The 23,503-nt window shown below is 43.7% G+C and overlaps 1 protein-coding gene across 1 annotated transcript in view; it reads right to left on the minus strand.

Annotated features, from left to right (window-relative positions):
- The window catches only part of LGR6 (leucine rich repeat containing G protein-coupled receptor 6), a 155,980-nt gene that overhangs the window by 104,891 nt on the left and 27,586 nt on the right, over positions 1-23,503 (minus strand). The gene's annotated exons all lie outside the window — the stretch shown is intronic.

Here is a 23,503-nt window from a genome sequence, read left to right on the forward strand (position 1 = left end):
CGTCAACCATATGGGCATGCAGCTTGCTTCCCAAGCCTCCACAGGAGGAGAGCAATCCCTGCAGAGGTTTAGGATGGAAGCTGCGCCCCGCCAACTACAGCGGTACCTCGGGTTACATACACTTCAGGTTACAGACTCTGCTAACCCAGCCTCGGGTTAAGAACTTTGCTTCAGGATGAGAACAGAAATCATGTGGCGGCGGTGCGGTAGCAGTGGGAGGCCCCATTAGCTAAAGTGGTGCTTCAGGTTAAGAACAGTTCCAGGTTAAGAACGGACCTCCGGAACGAATTAAGTACTTAACCAGAGGTACCACTGTATATGGCTGGCGGGCATGCAGCTTCCTTCCCAAGCCTCTGTGGGAGGACACCGATCCCCGCAGAAGCTTGGGGAAAGGTTGACAACTCTGGGAAATGGGGAAGGGGACACCTGAGGGATCTTTGCACCATGGCGCCGGATAGGCTTAAGACGGCCCTGATTGCTCTTAATCCAGGATCACACCTCTGATCCAATAAATAAACTCTACAAACAAATTGAACATAAATAATGTGCAAATTAGGAAATTCCAATTATTTCCCCTTCTCTGCCCCCCATGCTCTGTTCTAGGTGTTCTCCCAACTACCCTGGAGATGATTGGAGTGGGGGAGAAGAGTGGGGGAAAGCCCTCCTGAGCTAGCGGGACTTGTTGCGCTGGCTCCTGCTATTTAATTGAATCCAGTCCCCGTCTGGTCTGAAGTGGACCTTTCTCTTTTGATAATGCATCTGCAATGAAGAGATCCTAAATCCAAGCTTTGTGTTCTATGGGAAGGACATGGACTTCCATGGAAAAACAGTCTTAAGAGTGCATCCATGCCACAAACATACCTCAGGTACTTTCAAGTGCCCAGTTTTTCCTTTTATTCTTACCATATTTTGTGGCACACCACTGATAGAACTATGATTGTTTAGTAATGTGTCGGGCCAAATTCAGAAATATCTAGTAAAATAAGATTTATTAACATCAAAAGTAAGAGAGCTAAAAGTAACATGTAATCACAAACCAATTCTACTCACTCCCCCAGGACTCCTCCCATTCCTTTATATAACAAGTCTCCATTCCCTCCCAAGTACCAGGTATATGTGTGAAAATGTAATGAACTGCCTTAAATCTGTGTAACCACATAGATGCTTCAAAGATCCCTAAGAGTCTGCGGGCATGTCAGGTCTAGGATCGGGTGCAGATTTTGGCTTCCAAAGAACCCCAGAGGTCGTTCAAACACCTCTTTGCCAGTGAATAACCCACCCTTAACTCCAGTAAAGGAAAATGGAAGTGACACCTGTCCAAGTTTTTTGGAAATTGATGTGGAAGTAAAGTCTCCCGGGAATATTTTGTATGAATTAGAAGAACTTTTAAAAACGAATATTCAAATGTTATTAAATTGCTAGAAGACTGAGCTGTATTTACCCTGGAGCTAATGATGCATGTTAGAGATTGCCCCCAAGTTTATATATTTTTTGGAATATGATTCTTGAAAACATAAGGGAAATTACAGGTTATGGTTCCAGCTGACCCCCCTGGTGGTATTATTCTGTTACGTGTGAGTTTTATTAGAGTTATTAAATTTTTTATTAATTTTTTGATGGCAGCTAGGATGGCCATAAACTACAAAGGGAAACAAAGAAATGTACCCACTTTAATGGAATTGACTTTAAAAGTATAACTTGTGGTATACATCATTAAAATAATTAATATTATACACTTTCTCCTCCCTAAATCCAAAGATTCCCTATGCTTTGAAAATCCGATCAGGAGAGCTACATGGACCAGATTTAAGGAGGAGAGAGGCTGGGACAGCAGGAGCTGGAGGACACTGCATGGACGAGGGGGGAACTAAAGGAGACATGAGGGGTTCACAGTCCACATTAAGCAGAGGTATGGATGCATGCTTACTGCTGTGTACGCATTATACATTTGAAGAACACTTAAAACACATTGCTTTGCTCAAAGAATCCTAGGAGATGTAATTTCCCAGGGCCCTTAACAATAATTCCCATGAATCTTTGGGGGAAGTCATAGGAGCCAACCCCCAGGAGCTGAAGAGTCTTCACCCCTGCCCAATAAAATATATGAGGGGGCTGTGGCCCCCCCCAAAGTTGATGAGCATTGCTATTCAAATAGTGTGTGTTATGTACTGAAGTTCTCACTCTGGGCCAGCAGGGGGATACAGTAGATAGTTTTCATTCAGGTCCACATATGCAAATAGGGGATTGAAAGTGCCGTTCAGTGATTGGATAGTTACAGAAAATGGTTACAGTTGCGTTGTAATGGAGCTCTATATAAGCAGGCTGGCTGAACCCTTCAGTTCAGTTCTGTTCTGGCCTGTGAATAAACAAGAGCTGTTTGAAGAATCGCTGTGCCGTCTGATATGTTCACCCACAACTTAAGAGTGTGCGTGCAGCATGTCATGTGATCAGGGGAGCAGCTTACCTGGGCTCTCTCAATCTTTTATCCAAGTTGGCACCCCTGGGGGAAGTTATGTGCTATACATGTGCTTTAAATGTAAATTGTGTACGCACCCTCACCCTGCGATCACCAGGAGCAGAGTATTAACCTCAGGCTTAAGTATCTATGTACACCCTGAACACCAACTTCTTCCAATTTTTGTAAGTTGTAACGTACCAAGGCAGACAATGGCATTTCCCTCATTGTGACAGCAAAACCAGTTTACACCTGGCTCTTGTAGATAATAGGGCAACTTTCCTCAACTATTCCGTTTCGAGGAGCTCAAGAGATTAGGCTCTCCCTTGCCTCCTTGATACTTTGAAACTCCTGATAGGTATACAAAAGCAAATGGCCCATTCCACAAAATTCTGGCAGCGCCTTACTTCTGATCTCTTGCCAACTGCTTCGAGGTAGATTGGCAGGGAGCGGTCTGGTGAAAACAGAAGCAACCACAGCAAACACTGCCAGAGCCCACAGTACTGGGCAGGAATGGCATGTTACACAAGCAGCTACCACTGACCTCAAGTTTCATGCCTTCAGTACTCCAAGTAGGGTGTAAGGTGGCTGAAGGAAACAGCTTTCCGGTCAAAAAAACTGATAGTTCTCAGCAGGTGATGCTTGAGCCTATCAGGCTTTGCTAATGTCACGCATGAACTGATTGAGTGGCCACAATACAACATGCCCCAGAATCTTCTGCAATGTGTTAGGCTACCATGGCAGACGTGCAGATGTTCCTTAGCCGATGAGTCAATGTAGAACACGTTATCTGAAGGCACAACTCTGAAAACCAGTGCCATAGGACATGCATTGCTGCAGGACATGCAATGTGGTTGCATAACTTCAGCTCCACTTTCCCAGGGCAGATGATGCGTTTGAGCTTGGAAGGAAACTTAATGAAAATAGTAGCATGGCAAATTATTGGGGCTGTGTGATTGCATGCCACAAAGGATGCGTTGGAGCTGCATTTATTTTCTTTGTTGTTGTTGTTTAGTCGTTTAGTCGTGTCCAACTCTTCGTGACCCCATGGACCAGAGCACGCCAGGCACTCCTGTCTTCCACTGCCTCCCGCAGTTTGGTCAGACTCATTCTGGTAGCTTCGAGAACACTATACAACCATCTCGTCCTCTGTAGTCCCCTTCTCCTTGTGCCCTCCAACTTTCCCAACATCAGGGTCTTTTCCAGGGAGTCTTCTCTTCTCATGAGGTGGCCAAAGTATTGGAGCCTCAGCTTCAGGATCTGTCCTTCCAGTGAGCACTCAGGGCTGATTTCCTTCAGAATGGATAGGTTTGATCTTCTTGCAGTCCATGGGACTCTCAAGAGTCTCTGAGGCCAAAATTGCTGCATGTTCTATCTATTTTCTTCTTTCCCAATTTAGGGCTTGCTCAATGGTTGCTTCTGACATGGTCTGTAAGAGATGTCTTACCCTAAGCTGTTTGTGCTGATTAGTCAACATGGGGAGAGGTAGCCAAGTATTGCAAGAGGAAAAATGGCCAATGAACCAGACTTTAAACCAACAAATAAACTTTCAGGTGCATTATCTATTACCCTCTTCAAAATCTTTAGTCCTAGGAGTTTCTTTCTGAGTCCTAAATCTGCTCTAGAACATCCAGAGGCAATTTCAAAGCTTTTAGAAAAAAGTTTTGGTTTAATCAGGTCAGACTTTGGTTTTAAAAAATAGAATTTATTTATTTGTTAAATTTAAATGGTCTCCGTTCAACAAATGTTTCTTGAGCAGCTTAAGAGTCAAGAGCAAAACAATATATATATATATATTTAAAATGAACAAACATGCAATACTTTAAAACAGAAAACAATTTAAAAAAACCCTAGCATAATGTGTTTTAAAGTAATATTTGGGTAGGTGGAATTTTAGATTCACGTCACTCTTGTGACATACGACAGGCGGAGAAATAGTGACTCCCCAAGGCCACCAGTCAGCTAAATAGCTGAACGGCTTACAGTTGACAGCTTTGGGCTCTTCTGCTCCGAGAAGGAAAGTGAAATTAACTGCATAGGAAATCTCCAGATTTAGATAGGAAAAGGCGTGGGAAAGCAGGAGGAAAATGCCAGATGGGGAGGAATTAAAGGAGACACAAGGAGTTCACAATCCACATTAAGCTGAGGGCTAGACAGGCTTTTGTTTCTGTTGGGACTCCTCTGCCTTTAATAGCTACAGGAATGATGCAGGCAAACCTTTTCATATCAATGTCCCTATTTTCCAGGGACAGGCTCAGATTTACAGAAGCCATCTCAGTTTCTGATTTGATCCTGGAATGTCCTTCTTTTCCTTAGGATATCCCTATTTTCAACAGAGAAATGTTAGACGGTATATGGTGTTATGTGACATTTAGACGGTATGGAGTTTAGAAGACATTTGAAGGCAGCCCTGTAAATGTTTTATGTTTTTATATATGCTGGAAGTCACCCAGAGTGGCTGGGGCAACCCAGTTAGATGGGCATAATAAACATTATTATTATGAAATACAGTGGTGTAGCGTGGGTTGTCAGCACCCGGGGCAAGGCAAGTAATTTATGCCCCCTAACCTGTGGATTTGCGCCCCCTAACCCTAACCCCCAGATGTTGCGCCCGGTGCGGCCGGCCCCCCCTGCACCCCCCACGCTACGCCACTGATGAAATAGGATGTTCCTATTTTCATTAGAGAAATGTTGGAGGGTATGCAGTTCACCTCTATGCTATGTCAAGTTTCTTGGATAAAAGTTCAGAATACTGTACACATAAAAGAGGTATGGAGACCAATCCCTGGCAGGGAAAGATGAATGCTCTTATTTTCAGGGATTTAAATTAAATCCTATTTCCCAACAGATAGCCACAATACCATATTGCCATTGGCTTTGTGTGTGTCCTTTCCACTTCAGAAATATATTGATCCAGACTTGTATGTATAAAAATCTATATAGCAGTTTTAAATATCTGCAAAACCTACTATGGTATTGTCAAATCATATTTTAAAAATGTTATACTGCATTATTAAGCATTCAAGCATGCAGCATCGAACAACTTTTTAAATAACAAGTGACTAGACTAGAAAGAAAATAACTTGTCCTGGATATCAAGATAAAAGTTCTACGTGTGTCTGTCTATCTATCTATCTATCTATCTATCTATCTATCTATCTATCATCATCTGTCTATCTCTCAGGTGGTTATGTGGAGAATCAAAGCCACAGTCTTACAAGAATATTAGAGTTGTCACTTTTTGATGCTAGGTCTACTACAGTGCAAGATACACAGGCTGAAAAACAGATATTAAGCTGGTGGTTTGATCCATCACTAACTCTATCCCACAAAAAATCTTACAACTGAATTTCTATGTATCACCCAGCCTGCTTGCTCATAGAACAGGAGCAGGAACAAGGTGGTAACTTTAATCCAACCTTACTTTGCAAATCATTTAATGAATTTCTTAGTTTGCCGAGATTCACTCCAGTCAATGGATTTATGAACTGCCCTGAGGTCTTCGGATGAAGGGTGGGATACAAATTTAATAAATGGTAATAATAAAACTCTGGATATTTTCAGAAGAGTTTAACTGATAACTACTGAGGGGAAAGAACATAATTTGTGAGGCTGGTTTGTGGTTATTTGACTGCTGTTTATTTATCTGTTTTGAGAATGTGCTCTTTAATCAGACTTCACTCAGTTTGCTGCACAGAGCGTCCCTTCCAAGTTAAATTCAACAAGGGCCAAAATACGCATCTCAGAGGAGTTGATCCCAAGGAATGTTGCCTAAACCAGGGCTCTGCTTGCCATGTTTTGGGCTGACAAAGCTTTTAAGAGAATACATGGGGAATGACCCACGGCTTTCAAGGTGGAATTCATTTTATTTTTTAAAGACCAAGACTAGGTGCACACATTGAATGGATGGCTTGCACATTCTTTGCACCAGAAGTATATACTCTCATGTATATGTAAAATAGACATGGAATACATCATATACCTGACAGATCCCTTGCATATGAAAGGCTGCACACAGTCTTCCACAGCATATAATAAAGGCTAAAGAAGAATGTCGCACACAGATGCATCATAATCATAAATAAAGGAAAATATTAGGTTCAACTCTTTTGATTTCAGCCTCTACTGTAATTAAACCCAAGGGTAGCAAGTCATGGACTAGCTGGATGCAGAGGAAGGTGGAAGCACCTTCCCAAGGGAAGAAGCGAGGGGGCTGGTAGTGGGATGACGATGAGTGGTCAGAGGGAGAAGAGGGAGCAGGCTGGGGGGAGGAGGTGTTGGAAGTTGAAGAGGTTTAGTGGGCAGGAAGAGTCTGTGGCAGAGAGCAGTCCAGAGGCAGAGGCAGCAGCAGAGGCTGGAGAGGAGGGGAAGCAAGAGAGAGAGATGAGGCAGGCTGTACCCTCCTCCTGCGGTGACCAGCTTCTCTCCCACCTGACATCCCCAAACCAGAAGAGGTATGAAGAGGCTGGAGCAAAGACAGGCAAGACAAAGGAGGGGTCTTGTCATCTGGGCAGCCCAGGCCCTCCATACACACTGCCCAGGCTTGCTCCCCAGAGAGGTAACTTCGGTGGAGACTTCACCCCCGGAAGGTGTAACCGCCGTAACAGTCACTATCACCATAGTCATCATAGCCAAGATGTGTCTTGTCCTATATACCAGAGTCAGTATTGACTTATTTCTATGTAAGCTAAAGGTAAAGGGACCCCTGACCATTAGGTCCAGTCGTGGCCGACTCTGGGGTTGCGGTGCTCATCTCGCTTTATTGGCCAAGGGACAGCTTCCGGGTCATGTGGCCAGCATGACTAAGCTGCTTCTGGCGAACCAGAGCAGCACACGGAAACGCCGTTTACCTTCCCGCCGGAGCGGTACCTATTTATCTACTTGCACTTTGACGTGCTTTCGAACTGCTAGGTTGGCAGGAGCAGGGACCGAGCAACAGGAGCTCACCCCATCACGGGGATTCGAACTGCCGACCTTCTGATCGGCAAGTCCTAGGCTCTGTGGTTTAACCCACAGCGCCACCCGAGTACTTATATACCATTTGTCTACCATAAGGTACCCAAGGTGGTTCACAAAAATAAGACCTCTCAACACAAACCATCATATAAAGGCAGTTATTAACACCATTTGAATAGAACATAAGAAGAGTCTGCTGGATCAGGCCCATCTAGTCCAACATCCTGTTCTCATATTGGCCAATCAGATGCCTGTGAGAAAACAGGCAAGCAGGACCTGAACAGAAGAATACTCTCCCCTCCCGTTGTTTCCAACAATTGTTGTTCAGTAGCACTACCTTCTCCTAGCATGGTGGTAGATCATAACCATCATGGCTAGGAGCCATTGATAGCCTTATCCTCCAGGAATTTGTCTAATTCTCTTTTAAAGCCATCCAATTATGAAACATTAAAAAACCCCAAACCAAACACTCAAAGCGAAAACTATTTAAACTGGCTCAACAAACACTCTGCTCATATCAAAGACCTATTGGGATGAAGAAGCTTAAGTATTTTTTTTTCTAAAACAGACCAGTCAAGACCGATTTTGCAAATTGCTGCAAAAAATGTCAGAAGACTGGGAAAATGAGAAATTGAAGTTGACAAATTAACACATCCCTTCTTATGGGTAGAACTGGATTGGGGCTGTGAATTTAAATATATATACACATTCTGCATTCCCACTGGTCCTTAAAATTATGATCTGGCACTAATTATAGTAAGTGGGGGAAGGGTTTATTTTCTGGGCTATCGTTGAGAAACACCAGGAACTACGGAAGGTGTCCCCATGTAGCTGCTTGTCTTAAGTCAGAGCTCTTCTATTGTCTGATTTCAAAGGCTCTGCTCCTGACTGTCCTGTGCCAAGAACCCAGAAGCTCACTGCTCTTTGATGCCCAACTTTGCCATTTCTTCCGAGCTTGACTTGCGGCACTTTTGCAAAGCTTTGTTCCTCATTCCAATGAAGCAGAGCAGCACAGAGATTTCTCTGAGCGTTGCAAGATAAAAGCAGGGAAATGGACCCCTAAAACGGAGAAGGCTATATCCAGTGGTGCCAAGTGCAGAAGAAAGGGGGTGGGTGGGAGACAAGACAGGCTGACTGTAGAGAACAAGGCAGCCTAAAGTGCCTTGGCAAATGGTTTCCAGGCCATTCGCTCTCTTTAGAAATAATGAGACATCTGCAGAGCAGTTGCCCTGAGAAGGGAAAACCATGTCATAATCTGACACCTGCTTAAAAAGCGAGACAGTGCTGAGCCTGGCCTTTTAAAAGCAGTCTTCTCCCAGACGCTGCATTCTCTGCCAAAATAAGTAAGAGAAGGAGCCCTCTCCGAGCTCTCCAGTACTGAAAACATACATAACCCATTCAAGGAGGAATAGAAGGCAATAATTCACTCAGAGGTGTGAACTAGTTTGCATGGATCTTAACACTCCAGAGTGATTTATATTGAGAAAAAGGCTTGGCAGGTATCTTTGTGGAACATGAAAATAGGATTTGCTTTTCTCTGTGTCCCAAAGTAGTCCTTAAACACCCTTGCTTCAAAGGCATATAAAAGAATCCCCAATTGCCTCCATAGGAAGAACACACTGACGTTCTCTTGAATCTTATAACAGAAGGCAATAAATTCCAAGCAGGCACTCTTTTTTTGGTCTTGTGTCAGCTGGCTCCTGCCAAAGCTCGGGACCAAAAAAAAAAGAGCATCCTAATTTTGATCAGTGGGATGTTGGAGACTATACAATTCCAACAGTCCCTTCTAGTTCATTGTTTGTTTTTTTTCAAAATTAACCTATAGTTGCTACTCATTGGTCATGGGGAAGCTACACATCTTCTTAAAACGTAGGACTTCTGTTGCAAGGTTGCCAGATTTTCCCAGCATGTAAAACACAACATTTTGCACTTGTGGGAAATGCAACGCTTTGCTCAGAGAGAGGCAACTGCGTTTGTTGAATGGATAAGCATCGGGGGCACAAATGATAACTCTCCACCTATAGTGTGTGTGTGTGTGTGTGTGTGTGTGTGTGTGCGCCAGTATATATTTTCTATACAAAAGCATATTTAAAGGACTGTTGTTCTGTTATGTGACTTAAATGCAGGAGTAGTCATGTAGTCCTTAAACAAAATACAAACCCTAATAACAGCAATGTTCTCCTCTACTCCCATTATGACATACCATTTCATGAATGTTATTATTTAACTTCCTTTTTCTTCTATTTGTTCACTCTTTGCAGGATGTGATCTTCTCTCTCCGGGGGCTCATGCCCATTTCCTCCCCATTTACAAAAGGGTGAACATGATACCTGGAACAAGGGTCTCCTTTACGCCCCCCCCCCCGCAACAAGGCTAGCCACTGCACTTCCATTATGTGAATATATATATATAGTGCTATTGTCTCTTTAAGGAGACAAACATTAATCCTAAAAGCCGTTGAGGCTTGCTTTCTTTGATCCTGCAGAATGGCCCCCAGTGCTTCTAAAAGATGCATCAATTATGTCAAAACAATGATGAGGTTTCAGCACCTAATAAGGCTCATTCTCTGCCTAGGTTAGAATATATATAAACTACCTATCAACTGAGGATGGATCTAAGGAAATCTTAGATTCAGAACATCACAGAAGGTCGGGTGCCTTTGTTTTGTTCTGTTGCCCCCTCCCCCTCCTCTTGCTCCTGTCCATAATAAACTGGAACAACCTTCCCCCCCCCCCCCCTTCTTTGCCTGTACTTGTTTTCACGGCTGTTGAAAAGTCAGGACAATGACGGCAGCTTCTAAAGCAATGAGCACATGCCCCTTGGGCCAACCCACCCACAGCAGCAAATCTTTTTGCCTTTCTTTTGCAGTCATCAGCGAGTCTGCCCATTGTCTGGCAACTCAGCTTCCTGCCCCGGCACAAATGGGAAAACAAACAGTGGGTTTGGGTGGCATCAGATGGACTGCGAGGAAGAGAGAATCAAAGGAGGCAAAGAGGGTGGGGAGACTTGACGGGAGAGTCAGTACATTTGTGGTTCTGTATCAACATCCGCTCCTCGTTTTAATCCTTGTTTACTCAGCTCAGGTAGCAGACAGGTTATCTGGGTCTTGTTGGCATCTATCCTTCCTCATTTTTCTTCTTCATTTTTTTTTTTTTTTTTTTTGGTAAGAAAGGTGCACGCTGCATGCACAAACTTCCATACAAATCAGGATGAGCTGCCATTCCGCCCCCGCCAACATATGCACTAGCCAGCAAATCAAAAGATGGCTAAAAAGAAAAGAAACGAGCTGGTTTTGTAGATAAGCTCCCCCTTCCGACCTTGTTTCAGTTGGACTATCCACCTTCTTCTTATTTTGAAAGGGCTGCCTACATGTACAATTATTTGATTCAGTGTCCCTTTAAAGCACAGAAGCAGAATCAGTTTTGTTAAAACACAGAAACTTTGGGGAGGAGGGGAGCTTGTGATGTCATCAGTTTCCAGCCAATCCTCACGGTGCACAGTCAGCTTTTGTTGTCAACACACTGATCCAGTTTCATTTGAACCTGATCCTGAAGATCATTTGTCTAAAACAAACCAGAGTAACTCCATAGAAGGATACCACTTAAAAGATGGGCATACAGTTGCTTATGGGACGCAGGTGGCGCTGTAGGTTAAACCACAGAACCTAGGGCTTGCTGATCAGAAGGTCAGCGGTTCAAATCCCCACAACGGGGTGAGCTCCCGTCGCTCGGTCCCTGCTCCTGCCCACCTAGCAGTTTGAAAGCAAGTCAAAATGCAAGTAGATAAATAGGTACCGCTCCGGTGGGAAGATAAACAGCATTTCCGTGCATTGCTCTGGTTCACCAGAAGCGGCTTAGTCATGCTGGCCACATGACCCGGAAGCTGTACGCCGGCTCCCTCGGCCAATAAAGCGAGATGAGCGCTGCAACCCCAGAGTCGGTCACGACTGGACCTAATGGTCAGGGGTCCCTTTACCTTTACCTTATAGTTGCTTATATGCTGAGTGGTAATAAGGAATGGTGCAGCAATGCTCTAAGAAAGCAATGTTTCCTAAATGCTCAGCCATTAACCTGGTATGTTGAGAGCCAGCCATGAATGCAGAGAAGCAAATGACAGAGGGGAATGCAATGGATGGAAATGACTCCGTCAGAAGGTGCTGGACTCTCCTTCATTGGAGGTTCTTAAGGGGAGATTGGGTGGCCATCTGCCAGAGATGCCTTAGCTGAGATTCCTGCATTGCAGGCTACAATTCTATGGTGTTATGAAATTGAACAGGGCTTTTAAAATGAATGAGAAGCATTCCTTTGAGGAATGAACCTTGTCCACAGAGGTCTAATTAATCTCCATAATTTCTAGGGTGGCTACTAAGGTGCAGCACAGATTTGCAAATAATTTACATTTGCTAATTTATGCGTATAGATGCAAATATGGGGGGGGGAAATACTAGAATTTAAATAGAAATACACCTCACCATAGTAGGGAAGACTGTCTGCTCAGCCTCCTGTCCAGGTACTAACTGTCGATGGACAACTTCAAGGCCCCTCCTTTTCTCCTTTCTGCCTGATTCAGGTGAAGGGTAACCAGTTTTTTTGAGGAAGGCAGTGTAGAATAAATTCAGGACAACTGGCAACCTGCTGCAATATGGTGCTGTTTCTGTTCTTTTTGTTTAGGCATGCAGACTTGCAAGCAGGCAGAGTGGTGGGATAATACTTGCTTATACTATCAAAACCGCCTTGCGCAGATCTGTCTGTTTTGACCCCCAGTGCAATAGCAGAACAACTCACTTTATTGTTAAAAACCTCACCATGCAGCTTCCGTGCTGTGGTTTAATTAGGTATCCTGCCTGCTTAAATTACAACATTCTTTCTGAGCAACAGCCACTGGGTAGTCTTTGGCTGTAACCATACCATGAAAAGAGCAGCCACTCTATTTCACGGTAGTGCCAAAGCCAATCTGAAACCACAATTATATGTGGCATTACGGTAATAAAGTGGAATGGACGATGGGTGATGTGCTGCTTATTAAGCCCATGAAGACACATTTGCTTCAAGCAACAGCAACCAGGCTAGGAACTTTTTTCAAAAGGATCTCTAGCTACTGACTTTCCAGGAAGTCAAATGCACAAAATACGAAATCAATAATAACTACATATTCAAACTAACACAGTACAGCCTGGTAGTCCATCTAATCTATCATCTTGTTTGCACCAGTGACCCACGATATCATACCCTCCAACATTTCTCTGATGAAACTAGGGATGTCCTATTCCATAACCACCATCATTTATTTATTTCCCACCCACCTGACTGGGTTGCCCCAGTCACTCTGGGTGGCTTCCAACATATATAAAAACTATATAGGGCTGCCTTCAGTTGTCTTCGAAAGGTTGTATCTCCTTATCTTCTTGGTGGGGGAGGGTCACATAACTCCATACCCTCTAACATTTCTCTGATGAAAACAGGACATCCTAAGGAAAAGCAGGACATTCCAGGATCAAATCAGAAACTGGGACGGCTTCTTCAAATTCGGGATTGTCCCTGGAAAATAGGGACACTTGGAGGGTCTGCAATATGTCTTTGGGAAGTTCACAAGCAGGGCATGAAGGCAATAGCTCTCCCCTGCAGTTTGTTCTTCCCCAGCACCTGTTATTCAGAGTCGTGATGCTTCTGACCTGGAGGTAGCATATAGTTGTCGCTGGCAGACTTATCCTCCATTAGTTTATGTAATCCTCTTTTAAAACTATCTAAACCTAGTGGCCATCACATCTTGTGACAGCAAATTCCACAAATTAATGTGTAGAAAGGACTGATCTTTCTTTCTACTGTTTTAATATTACACGGAAAATAGCATTCCTTCTCCCTAATTATACAATGTTGTATTCTCTGCTCAGCCAAGCCATAAATCTCACACTTTGTGCATCATTTCCTGCAGCTTAGATTTAGCAGTCGTTTTAATTACTTTCAAGATTTAACCATTTTCATATTTTTTTTTAAAAAAAAGATTATATGTATATTTCTGTTACATATCAAAACTGCCTGGGGTAGAAATTTGATTCAGTTCACATTTAAAGCCAAAGCTTCCTAATTTACACTTTCCAAACAATATGCAAACTGGAATACAGCCCTCCTTTGAAATTCACCAAAGTTTGCAATGCGGTTCTCCAGCCAAGCAGCATGCACAAAAATGCATTTGCCAACGTGAAGTGTGCATAAAAATGCACAGAGTGAAAATAACATACAAAAATTCAATATTTTAAGGGAGACTTGCTTTGCAGAAAAAGTGTGTGTGTTTCAAAGAATCATAGAATTGTAGAGTTGGAAGGAAAGGCCCATACAGTGGTATTTCGAATTAAGTACTTAATTTGTTCCGGAGGTCCGTTCTTAACCTGAAACTGTTCTTAACCTGAAGCACCACTTTAGCTAATGGGGCCTTCAGTTTCCGCCATGCTACCGGAGCACGATTTCTGTTCTCAACCTGAAGCACTATTTCTGGGTTAGCGGAGTGTGTAACCTGAAGCGTATGTAACCTGAAGCATATGTAACCCGAGGTACCACTGTATATGGTTGCCTATCTGTCCATGTAGTCCAGCCCTCTCTGCTCTGATTGGAGGAGGGTCCCTGGGGTCTCTTCAAAAACTCTTGCTCATCACCTGCTACCGAAACCTGTAAGTCAACCTGGGCTCTTCCATGTGTAATGAACGCGCTCTGAAACTGTGTGTGCAGGATTGCACACTTGTACCAAAAAGACACAGGAGGGGGGGAAGCAATTCCCCACTCACCATGCTTCCTGTGTCTCTGTTAACATGTGACTTCTGGGCTTGGGATCTCTGGACAGTGGGTTTCTGGCTCAGGTCCAGGTTAATGAATGCAAAGATTTTGTCTGAAACTGGCTTTCATCCTAGATCACTGGCTCTCCTGGGATGCTGCTGAGCTCCAAGATGCAGCTTGGCAGAGAAATGTTTTGGGTTGTTTTTGTTTTTTTTAAAAAAGACTCAGCTACAAAGACTCTACCCTCTGGGCTTGCCAGACACTTTCTATTCATTTTAATTTGTGTTTTCAAAGTAGCTTAAAAACCTCGGCAAACTATATCAATAGCCGCTCACAACAGGCAATAAATCCATCCGGAAAGAAGGGGAGAATAGGGTGAAAACAACAGATCCATCATCTTCAGAAAGAAAATTAAACTCACATTGTCATGAGGGAAGGCAGGAGGAAATAATAAGATGAAAGCAGCTGACGTCCTTACAGGAAGCTAAGCTCCACAAGCCACCTTTTCCTCCTAGTTGGTAGGATGACAGGCAGGGAGTGTCACACCCCCTCACTCCCCACTTCAGTGTGAGCTGGGAGAATGGTCCCATCTCTTTGCCACATGGCCCCACTCCTCAAACCACTAGCTAATAAGGTGGCTCCCTTTTTTATGAATACACAGCTGAAATTGTGTTTATTGAAACCTGGATACATAAGAAAATCTTTTATGCCACTAACACACAGGCACCACCAACTTCTTTGATTTTCTCTTCTGCCTTGAGTCTTGTCTGCTCACTAACAGTGTCCAGAGTTTATCCAGATTCACTGTAGGACAGAAGTGCTGGTTTTTCTTCAAGTGGTAATGCCTCATACCAACTTGCCCAAAATAACCAGGATGATATTTGTCAAAATTAATTCTGTGGTGGTGCAAACCCCCAGCATTACCATGGCCTCCGGGATGCTTCCTGTGTTTGCTGATACGGCCGTGGCCATGGCTAACACGACCCCTCGGTTTCTTGGTCTTCCTCAGTCTGGAAGGCATTGAGGCATCTAATCATAAGCCTGCATTTTTATCAAAGCTTATATTTTTGATTAAGGCCTGTATCTTAAAAAGAACTTAAAGATTTTCAAATGTTTATGCCAGGCAGAAGACCAGCTGCCTAAGAACCTTGGCAATGTTTATTCTCCTGGACAAGGGGGCCCCCTGATTTATAGCAGAAAACAATTCTCAAAGTCGTAAAAAGGGAATTACAGGCTGAGAGCCAAGGTTACACTGACCCTACATATTACAGAAGATAAAAAAAGAGATAAACATAATTAAGAGTGGGTAAATAGTAAAATAAAACCATGTGCCTCCCATTAAACTTGAGCCATATTTTCCTAAGGTTGAAAGGTCAAGAGCAGTGAAAAAGGCAACTGGCTTGGCTGGAGAAGATAGGTTTCTTCCTATCTTATTTTGAGGCTGGAAACTGTTCCTTCCTTTTTTACTTTGAAAAGGTTTATTCTTCTAAAAAGCTATCTATGTTATGTATTAAATATATTGGCTTAAATGTAATTATGCAAAGGAATTAGAAGCTAAGAAATGTTAAATCCTTATGCTAGATTCTTATTTCATATAGTTGGAAGAGATCACAGGGGCCATCAACCATCAGCCCAGCCCCCTGCCAAGCAGGAAACATCATTAGAGCACACATATGGTTGTCAGGCCTTTGTTTAAAGACCTCCAAGAGAAGGAGATCTTTCAATGATGATGTGAACTCAAGATCCTTGACATCTGTTTAAGATAAAAATTTAAGATTAAACCATCTGTTTTGGAGGGCAATAGGGCGAGGTGAGCTGGTAATTAAGGTTCCTTGTTGAGACACATGTAAGATATATTACTACTTATTTGTCATTTATAGATAGAAGAATATATAGCTTTTTGTTTCCCATAAAAGGGCAAAAGGAAATGGGTGTATCTTTTGTGATTGGTTCTAGCAAACAGCCAATAGGAATTTCAACCAGGCTGATTGGACAGAGGCAGCCACAGGAGGAGCAAGGGGGCTGGATTAAGGAAATATAAGTGCTGGCCAGAATGGCAGGAGGCCAGGCCAGAGCTTGGTAACCATATACCACTGTGCCTCTCATTTATTTGTCTGACAAATAAATTATTATTTTAATTTCTCTATTGCTGCGTTGAATATTTCATTCCAGCTAAGCGTTAACCACAAGCAGGGTGCTACAGCATCTTGCTGGGCCAGTGTCAAAGGGCATAGAGTGGCCCTTTTCACGGCCCACCTTCGTCACCAGTGGAATATACTCAGAGTCGAGAGTGGATTTCATGCTCTTTATTCAGCTCATAGTGGTGAGGAGGAATGAAAGTTCCCCCAAAGTATCTGCTTTATATATATTATTTACACAATGGGCTGCACGTGATTGGCCTACAGGAGAATTCCAGAATTAGCCAATCAGGTTGTGGATTCACTTCCATCTGGAGCTGGATTGGCTCCTGCAGACCAATCATACTGCTGCATTGTTCTAGGACCCAATCAGACTGCTGCATTTTGAATCCTATTGTTCTAGGACCAATCAGACTGCTGCATTTTGGATCCTATTCAACTCAGTACATAACACCAACACAACCTGTGAAGTGGCCAGGCCGAGGGCAAACCCAGCCCAGCACTCCAGAAGTCAATAGAAGCTGAAGCCTGCCAAGACTGTTATGAAGTAACACGATCTTTCTGGTTCTCTATCAGTTTTCCAGCACCAGAGGTTTAGCAAATATCTCAACAGGCTTTCAGAGCACAGAAAGTACAGCAGGAAAGAGCCACTGCCCTCACTTCCTGCTTCTGGGCTTCCCAGAAGCATCTGGGAGGAAAAGGATGCTGGATTTGATAGGCCTTCACTTGGGTCTTCTTGTGCCTACTCTACTCCTTGGCACAGTGCTTATTTCTGACTCAGCTGACTCCCACAGAGCCAGTGTGGCGTAATGGTTAGAGTTCTGGACTAGGACCTGGGACAGCAGGGTTTGAATCCCCACTCAGCCATGAAGCTCACAGGGTGACGTTGGGCCAGTTACCATCTCATAAATGTAAATAAGTAAATAATATTTAGAAAAGCAATCCAGTATAACTCCCAACTGGCTGCTTTCTTTCTAAGCCCAGCATAAAACTGTATGCATGACAAATACCGGTATGTGTTTGCAAACCTGTTATTTATTCAGCTGAAAATGTTCTTTGTCACTTTTCTACTAAAATGGCTTGGAAACAAGCATCAAGATGGTCGTAAAAGTCCAGACAAATAATCAGCAATAATAAAATGCAATCCCAGATTAAGTTATTTTTATTAAAATTTGTTGTAGCAGAATTCAGTAAGCACAGCATTAAAATCAACCACTAAAAGACTCAGAGAATCAAGAAATCTTGATTCTGGTTAAAAATTGGTGCATCCCCTCCCTTGTCTGTGTAAGATGTTCTATAAATGGGACAGCACCTGTGAAAAGTCCCCCCCCCCCCGGGAAATTGCTCAGTTCCTAAAGAAGCAAAGAAGTAAACGTCTTTAAATATTACAAAATGGTACGAGTGCAATAAGTTGTGTCCCTCGTTGGCAATGATGTCACAGGCACTGGCAAATAGATGCCTGTGACATCTACCCTGACCCACCCCACAGAGCACCCAGTATGCTAACTCTGGCGAGAAACAGCATTTCCTAGCTGCAAAGTAATGTGAGAAGAATGCTGGGAAAATTCATTTGCCTGCAACAGGCATGCTATCTGAGGTAAATACATTTTGCCCCCTGTGGAAAATAAGTATCAACTTCTTCTCATTTGTTTGTGTTTGGTGGAGATGTGCTTTTGTTGATGCTGTTATTAACAATTTTGTTCTGTTAGCTATGTTTCCGTTCTAGTTTTTATTATGTATTTTGTGTGTGTGTTTTATCTTGTATTTTTATGTTGCGAACCACCCTGAGATCTACGGATGAAGGGCAATACGCAACATTAATTAATTAATTTCAAGCTGGTCTCTGACCGTAATAAATTTCATATTTCAATTAATTAATAATTTTAAGAAGTGATATTTTTCTAGAAATAGAGACTCACCCCTGTTCTCTTATAATGGTAATGGCAGCCACTTGAGAGGTGCTGGAACTGAGTTTCTGTGAGTTCCAGCTGGAAAAAAAGCCCGATAATAATATAAAGGTTTTGTGGTGTTTTTTTAAATGTTAAAAGGCCCACTTGGCTAGATTTTAAAAATATCTTATGTTCCCTTCATTCATTCGACCTGCTTCAGCTTGCCATTCTAACCAATGAGACCCTAACTTGTGTGGAAAATAAATCTTAAATTGGGATCTCAAAGTCCATACCACTAGAAACTGCCCCCCCCCCATGAAATCATCACAGTATAATAATACGTCTCTTGTTAAACTGTTATCTGGGCAGTGTTTCATATTTAGCTTCCCACCAGCAACCACGAGGTGTCACCACTGTGCAATGCTGGCTTCTAGTGGTGGCACCTACAGAGCTCAAGGACTGAGAAAAGTGTTTCAACCCCATTATGGAAGTGATCAGAATGTTTCTGCATGTGGGGCTCCACATGGCTAGCAAATCGCTTACTGTGTGTGTTGTCCTCACTCCTTGGAGAGTGTCCACATTCATACCAGCAGCTGAAGTAGCATAGAAGCCAAGAGTACGAGCCATGATGAGCTAGAAGTCTACTGATAATATCTCAGCCCTGCACTCACTGAGTGGCCTTGGGCAACCTACTTTTTAGCAGACTTATAATAGACGAACAGTTATAGTTGTTCTAGGGATAATGTGTATGAAATGTGTTGCACTATATAATTGCTAAATAATATTGTTCCTTGCCTCTCTCCCCCCACGCCCCAGGAAAGGTACATTCAATGAACCAATAAATAGCCTAAAAAGTGCAGCCTCAAAGAATATAGAAGAAGGAGCATTCCATACAAGAGATGTGAAGGAGCTGGTAATATTTGGCAAAAATATTTGTTATTCTAAAGTTCCATCCCTCTCCTTCTCCACTAACCAGCATGGTAGCTAATTGGCTTCCTCCTAGCCTTTTACAGAGCTGTTAATATTTTTATTAATTGCAGAGGTTTCCAGCTGGCCAGCTAGCTCATGTCTGGACTCAAAAGAAAAATTAAGCTGCTGGTTAAGCAGAGATCTGACCCCTTTTGGCAAACTTTATGAGAAACATTTTCAGAAAAGTTGAAAACGAGACATTTGAAACTTTAAATTCAAGGCTGGAGCGGACCTTTTGGAAAGGGGTGGCACATTTTTGTTTACAGGAACTGACAAATAGATGGCAGATGACTGTAATAGTTTAAGGGCCAATCCCTGCATTCTGGGTTTTTTCATTGGTGGGTTCCTACCAAGTTATTCCTGTTATCTAATGCTTGTGGTTTATAAGGACTTAGAATTATTTTAAAGACTTAGACCCAAATCAAAGAACTTCCTGGGCAGTTTTCAACAGATTCAATCAACAATGAAAAACAAAGGGCAAGCAATTAACAAAAAAATATTCAGAAAACAGCAACCTGACTCATTGCCCAAAGTGATGCTGCAAAGGGATGACTTCCTTTAGGATCACTCCTTCTGTGAGGCTTAGAATTCTGAGAAAGAACTATAAAGGCATCAGGTGATATCCATTTGTGGCAACCTGCTTGTACAATAGAAATTTGCATGAGCAAATGGTATTTACTCTTCCCCTTGTGCTCCCAAAATATGCTCCAGGGAGTTGGGGAATCCTCTGGACCAGGCTGAGGCTGTTGGCTTGCAGGGTGAGATTAAGAAGGGGAGTTCAATTGCATTGGCTGGCAAGGGCACCAGATCTTCTTCAAGGGGTGAGAAACCTATGGCGCCCCAGATGTTGTTGAACTACAGTTCCCATCACCCCAGACAACATGAACAATGGTCAGGGATGGTGGAAGCTGCCGCTGAATTTCTGGAGGGCAACAGGTGCCCCACCTCTAATATACGCAATAAACAGATCCATACGACAAGCTTTTATCAAATTTTATATGGTGGTGCTGTGGGTTAAAGCCTCAGCGCCTAGGGCTTGCCGATCGAAAGGTCGGCGGTTCGAATCCCTGCGGCGGGGTGCGCTCCCGCTGCTCGGTCCCAGCGCCTGCCAACCTAGCAGTTCGAAAGCACCTCCGGGTGCAAGTAGATAAATAGGGACCGCTTACCAGCGGGAAGGTAAACGGCGTTTCCGTGTGCGGCTCTGGCTCTGGCTCTGGCTCTGGCCAGAGCAGCGATGTCACGCTGGCCACGTGACCCGGAAGTGTCTCCGGACAGCGCTGGCCCCTGGCCTCTTAAGTGAGATGGGCGCACAACCCCAGAGTCTGTCAAGACTGGCCCGTACGGGCAGGGGTACCTTTACCTTTACCTTAACTATCATAGCTCACCCAAAGAGTTCTGGAAATTACATTTTGGTGGGTGGAGGGTGCTGTGATTTTTCTGTTAAGGTTCCTACCCTTCCTCACAGAACTTCAATTCCCAGGATCCCTTAGGAAGAGGAAATAATTACGAAACCAATTTAGTTTTCGGGTGTGGATGTGCCTGAGAATCATAGAGCAGCTTGGCAGCACTTTCTCAGAACTACACCAATTTAACCCATTCCTGTGTCGTATTTTGAGATGTAGGAGTAAGCTGAGTTTCAGGAATGGTAAAAGTGATTTACAAACAGAAAAAAAGACTTGTCTCAAATTTGAGAGGACCACATTTGAGACCAGGGATCCTGATTTTCCAGTTCCGGAATTCTGAAAGCTGTCTCATGATCTCAGAATGTCCCTATTTCCCCTGCCAGCACCACCGTTGAGCTTGGAGAGGAAGATGAGCCGCCGCTTGTCCCAAATGATGGCAATGGCGGCATCAGTGGCTGTAAGGAAGCATCCCATTGCTTCTTCATGGCTGCCACTGCTGGCCTTGTCCCTTGGGCACCTCGTAGCAGCTGCTGGAGAGAGGGCAAGGAGGAGGAAAGGCAGTCTCTGCCAAAGCCCAGCCCCACGTGAGGTGCTGGCTCTGAGGGGCAGGAAGACAGCAGGGCCACCCTGGTTGGGAAGAAAGTGGGAGTGGAGCAGAGTGCTAGCAGTCTTGGGTTCTGTTTTGGTTTGAATGCTTTGTGTGTCCCCCTCTAATCTAGCATTATGGGGGAGGGGGAGAAAATCTCTGCCCAGTCTTTTCTGTACCATTCATAATGTTATACAGCTCTGTCCACCCGTCATCTTTTTTTCTTCTTCATTCAGAAGGTACTACAAGCCCTTTGATCACATTGGCTGCACTCTACTGAAACAGGCAGATGGTGAGCCTAGTGGGCCTAAGGAGGAGACATTGTTTTTCTTGCAGATATTCTGAGGGTTAGCAAAATGGACAAGCGAGGAGTCTTCTTGCAGGGAGTCTTCTTGTTCAGAGAAGGAGTTCTGTCCCCAAATACAATGGGCTCCACATTTCTGGTGGCTGTGAGAAAGCTCCCGGAAAGCTGGGCGTGCAACAGCTTCAGTAATTATGAATTATTCCATTGTGGCCGTTAATGGGAAAGTTGTGTTGATTACATTTAGGACAGGGGTTTTTATGCCGGCCAGAGGCAAACCTGATCATGAGATGTTCAGGCTCCAGAAAGCCTTTCCAAATTGGGAAGCTGCAAGCAGAGTTTATACAAATATCTTCAGCTTGTCCCGTTCTCAATTATAAGAACACAACAACAAGAACAACAACCCTTCTAGGTTAGACCAATGGGCATCTAGCCAAATATCCTATCTCTAATTACAGTGCACTGGGCCTTATCCCAAAACAAAACAAAACAAAACAAAACAAAACAAAACAAAACAAACCTCACTCAGCATTCAGTTGGGACTTGTGCTTGCAGCTATGCCTCACACAGCAGGGCTCTCGTGACATGCTAAGGTTCAGGATGTCTCTAAGTGTCTTGGATTTCCCAGCCTGACGTCCGCAGCTAAACAGAAATTAATCAGCTCCATTGATTATGCCTGCATAAATGCTTTTCCTGCCCGCTTGTTAATGTTGATGTTAGCTCTAAGAAGAGCACATCATTTGGCCTGACCCTGCCCTGCTGTACTGCAGTTTATCTGCAGATGCCTTGCTTGCTTTCATTCCTCATGAATGCAACCCACACCTCCTCTATCTCTAGAATGTGAAAATGTAGCCAAGCCTGCTGCCTCTTTGGGGAGGAGTCCCACTATGCCTGGTGCTAGCTTACCCTTCTGAAATATACAGCCAACCTGCCCATCTACTTTTGCCATCTCCTAGATGTTGATCCCATATATACCAGACATACCTAGCTAAGGCCTCTCAACCAGGCAGCATCTAAGTGCCAGTCTCTGTAGCTTTCTTAGAATTGTTGACCAGACCAAGAAGGACAGGTCCAAACAAGGTTCCATTTGCTGGCCGAAGCCAACCTTCCTATGAAAGTCCCTGCCAGGAACACTTCGTTCTGTCAGGGTACCAGTTGCAGTCTGAAAAGCCAGTAAATTCCAGGCCCAGCAAGAATGCACCCTAACCAGTCAGATTCCATACTGGCTTTCCTACAAACCCACCAGAACGTAAGAAGAGCGCTGCTAGATCAGTCCAAAGATCCATCTAGCCCAGCATCTTGTTCCCATGGTGGCCAGCCATGGAGAAGCCCTTAAGTAGAACACAGAGTGAAACTGCACTCTCTGCACTTGCAGTTCCCAGCAATTCCCAGTACAGTCATACCTCGGGTTACAGACACTTCAGGTTACATACGCTTCAGGTTACAGACTCCACTAACCCAGAAATAGTACCCCGGGTTAAGAACTTTGCTTCAGGATGAGAACAGAAATCGTGCTCCGGTGGCGTGGCAGCAGTGGGAGGCCCCATTAGCTCAAGTGGTGCTTCAGGTTAAGGACAGTTTCAGGTTAAGAACGGACCTCCAGAACGAATTAAGTACGTAACCAGAGGTACCACTGTATTCAGAGGCATACTGCTTCTGATAGCGGAGGGAGAACATAGCTATCATAGCTAGCTGCTCTTCTTCTTCTTCTTCTTCTTCTTCTTCTTCTTCTTCTTCTTCTTCAGTATATTTATTAATATATTTCTCCCCAGTTGAGATTCAAGGCAGCTGACAACTTTTACAAACATTGCAAAACACAACGTAATCAAAACAAACTAGTTCAAAACAATAATTAAAGCACATCAAAGCACATTCAAAACCAGCAATTAAAAACAGTTTGCCCTGACAGCTGCTTACTGACCAGCATTGCTTGCACCTTAATTTTCAAAGGCTTGTCTGAATAAGAAGGTCTTTGCCTGCAAGCGGAAGGCTAACGAAGAGGAAGCCAGTCTAACCTCTCTTAAGAGGGAATCCCACAA

Source organism: Podarcis cretensis (genome assembly GCF_951804945.1).
Source record: "Podarcis cretensis genome assembly, chromosome: 6".
NCBI classification, from domain to species: domain Eukaryota; kingdom Metazoa; phylum Chordata; class Lepidosauria; order Squamata; family Lacertidae; genus Podarcis; species Podarcis cretensis.